The sequence below is a fragment of the Scylla paramamosain genome, chromosome 2 (assembly GCF_035594125.1).
Source record: "Scylla paramamosain isolate STU-SP2022 chromosome 2, ASM3559412v1, whole genome shotgun sequence".
Classification (NCBI taxonomy): domain Eukaryota; kingdom Metazoa; phylum Arthropoda; class Malacostraca; order Decapoda; family Portunidae; genus Scylla; species Scylla paramamosain.
In genome coordinates this window covers 9,690,001-9,700,000 of record NC_087152.1, presented here as the reverse complement: position 1 = coordinate 9,700,000, position 10,000 = coordinate 9,690,001, and positions in this window count along the sequence as shown.

The following is a 10,000-nucleotide window of genomic DNA, read 5'->3' as shown; positions in this document are numbered from 1 at the left end:
TGGGAACTCATAGAGCCTTCAGTAAACCCTTGGGGGGGGCGGGGGGGCGAAGGAGGGAAGCAGGGAACCCGTGTTTCCGGCAGATGATTCCCTCACGTCCAAATCAGGTGACCATACGCCCCCGACAAAGGCTCCCTATGTCCCAAACACAAGCCCCTTGTGTCCCCGCCAAGAGCCTCTGACGTCGCCACAAGTTATTGATTGGCGCACCTCCCGCCGCCGCTGAGGACCACCGGCGGGCCGGGCGTGAAAACCAGTAGGCCTAAGCGAGGGGCCTACGGAGGGGCGGTAAGGGAGGGCGGCGAAGATCCACGCGCGCCCGGAAATTGGTAGCATTATCGTCGTCCTCTGCTGCTAATGTTACAGATTCCCCTCCGATTCCAGAGCATTTATTTTTTCCACACCGTAGGAGTTTCCTTCTGCTGCCTTTCTGATCTAATTACAGACTATCCCCGTCGAGGAGCAGGAGGGATACGGGACAGAGGAGAGGAAGGAGAGACATACACAAGACGGAGAGGGAAGGAGGTGAGCTATGAAATAGAGGGAAGAAGGGCCTCGAAACCTGCCCCTACTCCTCTGTCGGGCGTACTGGTGGCCATGGCAACCACACGTTTAACCAATACCTCCAGCCGGCGTACAGTATGGAAATCCTTCCGCAGCCCCTCCCTGCTTCTCCGCCTACTGCCCTCATTAAACACACACACACACACACACACACACACACACACACACACACACACACACACACACTCACACACACAAAACCATCTCCTTCCCATCTTCCACTCCCGCACATGCACTAACCCTTTCCCAATCACACACACACACACACACACACACACACACACACACACACACACACACACACACACTCCAACCCCCTCACGTACAATACTAGCACACGTATATACATGACCCCCACGACCCCCGGGCCGTCTTGCCAGCGAGAAGGGAGCCTCGGAATAGTGTTGAGGGGGCGACTGGAGGACGCGGTCGGCAGTGTGGGCAAGTCTTTATGGAAATTCTCGGAGTCACTTTATGATAATACGTGGGCGCCAGACCAGCTAGCTCGGTCCAGCCGCGGTATATATATATATATGCCGGCTGCTCCGCCTCACACATCTTGTTGGAGAATATCAGATCTGCAGCACGGCCAGGCAAGGAAGAGAGAGAGAGAGAGAGAGAGAGAGAGAGAGAGAGAGAGAGAGAGAGAGAGAGAGAGAGAGAGAGAGAGAGAGAGAGAGAGAGAGAGAGAGAGAGAGAGAGAGAGAGAGAGAGAGAGAGAGAGAGAGGGGAGAGGGTAAGGGAGAGCTGTTCGTAAAGTTCGGGGGTGGAAAGAGAAGCATTCATTTGGTATTCCCTGCCGTGTATGCCCGCTGTGGTCCGGTATATGTATAGTGTTTGTTTTATATATACGTACTGCTTTTTTTGTTTTATTTAGCTTTGTGTGCGGCGCTCTCGTGTTACTGTTTATGTTAGCGGCTGGCTGCGAGGGGGGCGGAAAGGGAAGGGAGAGAAGGGAGACAGACGGACGTGTTGCTTGGTGGCTAGAAGCAGACTTGTGTTGGGGGTGTGTGAGTGGGTGGGTGGGAGGGGAAGGACAATGTAGGAATGGGATGGATGGAGTTTATTTATTTATTTTTTTTTTCTATAAAGTTTTGTTGAGCTGTGGTGCTGTAGATGGTGGTGTAGTGTGGCGTGCTGCGGAGGAGTGGTGAACTGTCTTGTGTGGTTAAGTGGTGGGTAACCTCCAGCAGTGTGGTAGGTAGCTACGGTAATGTGGTGGAGGAGGAGGAGGAAGCTCTGGTGTGATGGCATGATGTAGAAGAGTGTTACGTTGTGCTTGTTGTTGTTTTTTTATGTAAAAGAGGTACTGGAAAACAACAATATACACCTAAAAAAAAAAGAAAAAAAAACAATGACATGCCAATCCCTAAAAAAAAAAAAAAAAAAAAAAAAGAGCCAACAGGTTTAACGAAAAAAAATTAGAAATGTATGCCGGTGTCTGATGGTGTGGTGCGTACTGGTGGTGCGTGCTGGCGGTGTGTTGCTTGTGGCGAGTGTGAAAATACACTACGAATACCGACAAGTACATGGGGTGCGACGTCCTGGTGGTGGTGACGTGTGGTGCAGGGTGGTGTGGTACAGTCTGGCGTGCTGTGGTAATGAAGAAAACAGACGGTAGTGTGTGTGTGTGTGTGTGTGTGTGTGTGTGTGTGTGTGTGTGTGTGTGTGTGTGTGTGTGTGTGTGTGTGTGTGTGTGTGTGTGTGTGTGTGTGTGTGTGTGTGTGTGTGTGTGTGTGTGTCTGGAGGACGAGGAGGATGTACGAGTAGCATGTCGGATGTGCCCCGGAGTTTTGACGTTTGGGACAGAAGTGGTGTGTGTGTGTGTGTGTGTGTGTGTGTGTGTGTGTGTGTGTGTGTGTGTGTGTGTGTGTGTGTGTGTGTGTGTGTGTGTGTGTGTGTGTGTGTGTGTGTGTGTGTGTGTGTGTGTGTGTGTGTGTGTGTGTGTGTGTGTGTGTGTGTGTGTGTGTGTGTGTGTGTGTGTGTGTGTGTGTGTGTGTGTGTGTGTGTGTGTGTGTGTGTGTGTGTGTGTGTGTGTGTGTGTGTGTGTGTGTGTGTGTGTGTGTGTGTGTGGCGAGAAACAGACATTTACCAGCCTTGTGATGAACCGGAAGTTAGAGGCCCGCCCTAAAATGACCATCGGATCCTGGCAGGCAGGCAGGAGGAGGAGGAGGAGGAGGAGGAGGAGGAGGAGGAGGAGGAGGAGGAGGAGGAGGAGGAGGAGGAGGAGGAGGAGGAGGAGGAGGGAAAATAAGGAAATGAAAATCTTGGAGAGGGGAGAGAGGGAGAGGAAGGAAACATAAATCTTTTCATGAACGTTTGTAGGGAAAACAAGAAAGTATCTATCTATTGATCTGATCATGAATTTCTCTCTCTCTCTCTCTCTCTCTCTCTCTCTCTCTCTCTCTCTCTCTCTCTCTCTCTCTCTCTCTCTCTCTCTCTCTCTCCTTATCTACCTATGGAGAAAGTATCAACTTCATTAGGAGTAACAGGGAATCTATATGTGTAATTATATATTAAATGTAGCACAAATGAATATTTTAAATGTATTGTATTGTATTAGTATTGTATTGTAGACTTACTTAAATATTATACGTGTAGTTTTGAGAGATTATTTCTTAAATATTCTTTATATTACGTTCTGATATGCCAAATCCAGAGAGAGAGAGAGAGAGAGAGAGAGAGAGAGAGAGAGAGAGAGAGAGAGAGAGAGAGAGAGAGAGAGAGAGACGTGATCAGTTCTTCCTCCTCCCGCATACTCATACCAGAGAAGAAGAAACTGGAGTGGACTTAATAACAAGTAACTTTGCTGAGACGTGGGGGAGATGTTAAGGTGTGTGTGTGTGTGTGTGTGTGTGTGTGTGTGTGTGTGTGTGTGTGTGTGTGTGTGTGTGTGTGTGTGTGTGTGTGTGTGTGTGTGTGTGTGTGTGTGTGTGTGTGTGTGTGTGTGAAGAATACCCTTTTGTTTCCGAGTCTAGAAGTTCCTGGCACTGACTTCTATTACGACCTAACCTGACGGAATACCACAGCAGGAACGAAGTGGAACAAAGGTAATAATATGCCCATTCTAAATAAGAGTACTATTCTACATAGCACCACCAAAATTAATCACTCCAGTTACAAGAAGGCTCCGATGAAGATTAGTTCCACTGTTTGAAACTAATAACTGTTTATGCAAATGGAAAGGTAAAGGGAATACCAATAACGAAATCTAGTTGTTGCTGTAGTAGTAGTAGTAGTAGTAGTAGTAGTAGTAGTAGTAGTAGTAGTAGTAGTAGTAGTAGTAGTAGTAGTAGTAGTAGTAGTAGTAGTAGTAGTAGTAGTAGTAGTAGTAGTAGTAGTTTCAGCGTTTCAGCTTTCATAACTACAATATTTAAAAGCCGCAGACGTGTTCAGCTGTGATCTTATGATGTTTCCACGGTACATAATTATACAGTACATTAATTATGCAAACTCCTTCATAAACTAACGCTAGAATTATTAAAGTGTCCTTGAAAATTATAATACCTTCAATTAAAGCACTGTGAAAGTAGAGACACGCCGAAATGTTTGAGAACACCATCGTCATTTCATCAGTCGTTCCTATAACTACTACCACCACTACCACCACCACCACCACCACAACTAAGCAGTACAACCAACACACACACACACACACACACACACACACACACACACACACTAAGAGACACGCCCTGATAAGGCTTCCCATCATTACCAAGCCTCCCCACCACCCAGTCTTCCTCAAGTACTAGCAAGGCGCGGCACGGCTTCATTAGGGCTCCAGTGGATGAGGTGTACCCTGCGCTGCCTCTCGTCCACCACACACTCCACGTCACCCCGTCACCAAGAAGGACTCTACGTAAATGGCGCTGTGATCAGTATGCAGTATTTACAGAGATGGTGCTTGAACTTGAACTACAGCCAGCTACTAGGTTTTATAGACAACACATTGCTAACTTTGCTAACTAGAGTAAAAAAAAAACATTAGAATTTTTTTTTTCTTTCATCCACAAGGTAATTAAATTTTGAGACTAAAGATCTGTTTGTGTTTTTCTTCCTCGATGATAATGAAATGATAATAGAGTAAAAAAAAAAAAAAAAAAAATCATTAGAACAACAACTATATACATTTTAAGATACAGGTGTACTTAGTAGTTAGTTAAATACCTCATTTGTAATAATTACGTTTTAATTACATACGTTGATATGTTTGTGTATAGATAATGATAAAACAATATAAACAAATAAAAAAAGAAACCTCCGACTACTACTGACAGGATGGCAAATGTTGCTTAATTTGCAGAAGCCCAAGACGATTCAAGTGGACACAAAACACTGACACTACTGGCGCTGAACAGGTTCCCCACCACTACTCTCGATGTCGGTGGCGTCTTTCAGAATTATATTCATGCATGAGACCATTTTATTAAACATGGAGAAGCCAAAATAATTAAACTGTTAAGCCTAGATACAATAACAACAAATACAAATATTTACAATAACTATTTACTTATTTATTTATTTTTATGTATGAGGGGCTTTGGCCAAGGGCAACAAAATTAGAGAGGGGAAGAAAACCCATTGAAGGTGCCAGTCCCTAAAGAAAACAGTTAAAAAACATACCGAACAGTACATCGATAAATGTCTTCAATTAACCAATTAAATAACCAAGCAATTAGCTCACTTAAGTAACTGACTAACGAACAAACAAACTAATTAAATAATTAACTTATCTAACTAAGTGATTGATCAACTAGCCAACTAACCAACTAGCTGACCAACTGATCAACCAACTAACTAACTAACTGACTAACGAACTTATTCAACAGCCAACCAACCCTCTAACTAACTAGCTGACTAACTGACCAACAAGACAAATGATTAACTGACTAATTAACTGACAAACTTGACTGACCGACCAACTAACTAAGCGAATATGCGTAAGCAAGATCAGATATACTCCTTAAACAACTCATAAAAAAAGAAAAAAAAAAAAGCGTCAGCCTCATCGTCGTACATACAGACACCAGTTTACCGATGGAGGGAGGGAGGCAGGTACTTCCCCCCCCCCCCACACACACACACACACACACACACACACACACACACCCGCCGCGCCTCCAGCCGCCACAAATATCACCGTATCTCACACCCAATCCCGCCGCCGCCCACCTGCCCGCCGTAATCAATCAGCATAGCGCACCTGGTGACGTCAGGCGGGAAGGGCGTGAGGTGAACATGAGGTGAATATGACGAATGAGCCACCGGAGCGAGAAGGGGGCGGGAGGAGTGTGAGAGGGACAGAGAGATGGGGGAGGAGGGGTATAGATGACGAGTTGAAGGGCATCATCCATCTCCCCTCTGCTGCTCCACCCGCCTTCCCCTCCCCTTCCCTCCACAGTTCAGCAGAGAGAGGCGGAGGTCAAGGTTACGCCCACTGCTATAGTTTGCTGGTCACGTGAGGGTCAACTTTAAAGACTCGTGACTTTAACTAATGTATTATTCCTCTTCTTCCTCTTAGTCGTCGTGGTTCTCTTCCTCATCTTCATCCATCTCCTTCTTCCGTGTCAATTTCTTTTCCCTTATTCTCTGTGTTTTCTTCTTTTTCTTCCTATTATTATTACTCCTATTCCTCCTCCTCCTCCTGCTACTCCTTCTCTTTCTCTTCTGTTTCTGCGGCGCCATATGACCCTCCTGCTACGGTGCTTTAAATCAGTCAATCAAACAATCTCCTCCTCCTCCTCCTCCTCCTCCTCCTCCTCCTCCTCCTCCTCCTCCTCCTCCTCGTTTTCCTCCTTTGTTTTCCCTTTCTTCATTTCCCACCCACCGTCTTTGCAATAATTTTGTTTTTATTCTTTAAAGGGAGTTTGAATATATAAAAAAAATAAATTAATTAATAAATACACTAAAGTGTGCATTTAAATAAATAAACAAAATATGAGAGAACCTGTTAACGTGTTCGTTTTGATCTACTTAGCTTTCAAGCATTACCGCTCTCTCTCTCTCTCTCTCTCTCTCTCTCTCTCTCTCTCTCTCTCTCTCTCTCTCTCTCTCTCTCTCACCTTGAATTTTCCGTCCAGGTGAAAACAATACAGATTGCTTTAATCCTTCTCTCTCCCCTCCCCCTTTTTTTTTCTTCTTCTCCTCCTCCTCCTCCTCCTCCTTAAACAGCCAAGAAAGGGACTAAAGGTTTGTTGCTGTTTGGTTATCGTATATAATTCTCTTCTCCCTCCTTTCTCCTCCCTCTTTTTCTTCTTTTCCTTCCTCCTCCTTCTCCTCCTCCTCCTCTTCCCCCTCCTCCTTCTCCTCTTCCTCCTCCTCCTCCTCTTCCTCTTCCTCTTCCTCCTCCTCCTCCTCCGATGCCGTGACATTAAATTCATCCCGCTTCATAACTCCGCCTGATTCTGAAAAGCGATTCCAGGGAGTAAGAAATGCAGATAATGGTGGTGGTGGTGGTGGTGGTGGTGGTGGTGGAGGAGGAGGAGGAGGAATAAGGAAAATGTGGTTAATGAGAGAATTCTGAAACAGTGATGTGGGAGGGAGGGAGGAAGGGAGGGAGGGAGGGAGGGATGGGGGGGAGAGAGAGAGAGAGAGAGAGAGAGAGAGAGAGAGAGAGAGAGAGAGAGAGAGAGAGAGAGAGAGAGAGAGAGAGAGAGAGAGAGAGAGAGAGAGAGAGAGAGCCTACGACAAGTGTGGGAGTAGTGGGTGTGGGCGTACGGATGAGGAGGAGGGAAGAGAGAAAAAGAGAAAGAGAAAGAGAGAGAAAGAGAAAGAGAGAGAAAGAGAAGGATAAGCCATGAAAGAGGGAGGGGAGAGAGGGGAGAGAAGAGGGGACGGAACAGAAGAGGGAGGAAGGGAGAAAAGGCCATGGGGGAGTTTCGTGGGGTGATGGGAGGGGGAAGGGAAGGAGAAGAGGAGGGGAAGTAGAGGGGAAAGAGGTGGGAAAGAGGGGAAGGGAGAGGGGAAAGAGGGAAAAGGGAGAGGCAGTGTTAAAGGTGAGGTTCCACAGACCACTTCCTCGTTTCGGTAAACAGTACTTTTATGCCGGGTATGGTATGCTCTCTCTCTCTCTCTCTCTCTCTCTCTCTCTCTCTCTCTCTCTCTCTCTCTCTCTCTCTCTCTCTCTCTCTCTCTCTCTCTCCGTTCAAACATCCTTCATCCTTCCATCACGATCCCTGTTTTTTGTTTATCTTCTCTCTTTTATTCCTCTTTCTTTCCTTTTCATTATTCCACATCTCTCTTTTTTTCCTGCTTTCCATCTAGTATCCTCTCTCTCTCTCTCTCTCTCTCTCTCTCTCTCTCTCTCTCTCTCTCTCTCTCTCTCTCTCTCTCTCTCTCTCTTGCTAATGATAAAAGACAAGAATTTTCGAATAAATAAATAAATAAAAGAGTAAGAAAGTAGATACATACAAAACTATAGAATTAACACATGAACAAATAACCAAGTAAATAAACTAACAAATAAACAAAACTGAACAAATAAATCAAGTGCAAAAGTAAATAAAATACAGGTGAATATAAAGTCAAATGAAGATGCAAGAGGCCAGGCAGTAGGCCTACACGAGGCAGTCCCTTTATAAAGCACTCACGCCTTTGTCCACCTATCATCCCTACCCATAAATCTATCTAATCTCTTAAGGCTCTCTACTAACTCAGGCCTAACTAACTGATTACTCATTCCATGCCACTCCTTTAGCATCACATTACACAGCCAATTCATGTTGGTATATACAGAGCGTCCATTAAGTCTGTGTCCAATTTAAGTCTTTCTTCTTTTTTTTTTTTTGCATATTCTTTTTTACCACATATACATAGTCACACAGTTACAAATATTTCAAATTGCAGACAGATTTTATGGACACCTTGTATACAGGAACATCACGAACATATATATATATTTTTTTCTCACGTGTATTGATAACAAACAAAAGTATACAATCTTAATAATTCCGAAAATGCAAGTATCCATACTAACCACAACTCGACTATCATAACCATGTAAGACTCGACTATCAGAATCAACTTAATTATGTTAGCATATGCAAGAATATTATAAGTGTATTCTAGTGACTTTCCCCCAGGTACCACCAACATACGAGTATATACAACAATGGTTCATAATCCGAAACAACATATTCTGCCCTCGATTAGTTTCAAGAAGCTCTATTTGAAGTGACTGCTTTTTAATACTGTTTTTTTTTTTTTTTTAAGATTCTAGTGAGAGATTAACAATATTTCTACATTATCATTGAAGTGACACTTGTTTTTAAATTATTTATTTATTTATTTTTTTTTACGGTTCTAGTGACGGATTTACACTATTTCTATATTACTAACAGGAGGAACATTCTTAATAACCCAGCTGATCATCCCTGCGGCCTTTGACAACAGACGCGGCGAGAGAGCAAAGCGTTTCTCAATTCGGGTCATAATACAACGTTAATAGTTCTGAAAATGCAAATATTCAGGCAGTGTGTAACTCGACTATCAAGAAAATTTCGCCTCCTAATATACGTGAACGATAAATATTTCCTCTTGCGTCACGATATTTACGTAAACACTTGCGTGATTGTGACGAGACGGCGACCTTGGAGCACTTCACTTGGACACACACACACACACACACACACACACACACACACACACACACACACACACACACACACACACGGACACACGAGAGAGAAGCAGGGAAACAAAATATTCAAGGAAGGATTGTATGGGGGAAAAAAAGAAAGGATGAAAAGATGGGTAGAATAGAGAGAAAGAGAGAAAAAAAAAAGGAAGGAAGGAACGAAGGAAAGAAAGACTAAAATATTTAAGGAAACAAGGAATATATATATATATATATATATATATATATATATATAGAGAGAGAGAGAGAGAGAGAGAGAGAGAGAGAGAGAGAGAGAGAGAGAGAGAGAGAGAGAGAGAGAGAGAGAGAGAGAGAGAGAGAGAGAGAGAGAGAGAGAGAGAGAGAGAGAGAGAAAAGCGGGGGCCACACAAGAAAATATGAAAAAAAGAAAAGAAAAAAAGAAAGAACAAAATTGAAAGGAAGTAAAGAATGAAACGAAAAAAATAATAAAGAAAAGGAAGGAAAGAAAGGTGAAAGCAGAGAGAGAGAGAGAGAGAGAGAGAGAGAGAGAGAGAGAGAGAGAGAGAGAGAGAGAGAGAGAGAGAGAGAGAGAGAGAGAGAGAGAGAGTAATATGGGGAATGATATTAATCTGATTCTGAGTTAAAACTATAGTATACAAGAAAAAAGGAAGGAGAAGGGGAGAAGCGGAAGGGGAGGAGAGGAAGAGGTGGAAGGGAAGGGGAGGTGTTAGGGTTGGGTGAGGGTAATATACTATATTTGGAAATAGATAAGGCAGGCAAGAGGGAAAGAGGAGGAGGAGGAGGAGGAGGAGGAGGAGGAGGAAGAGGAGGAGGAGG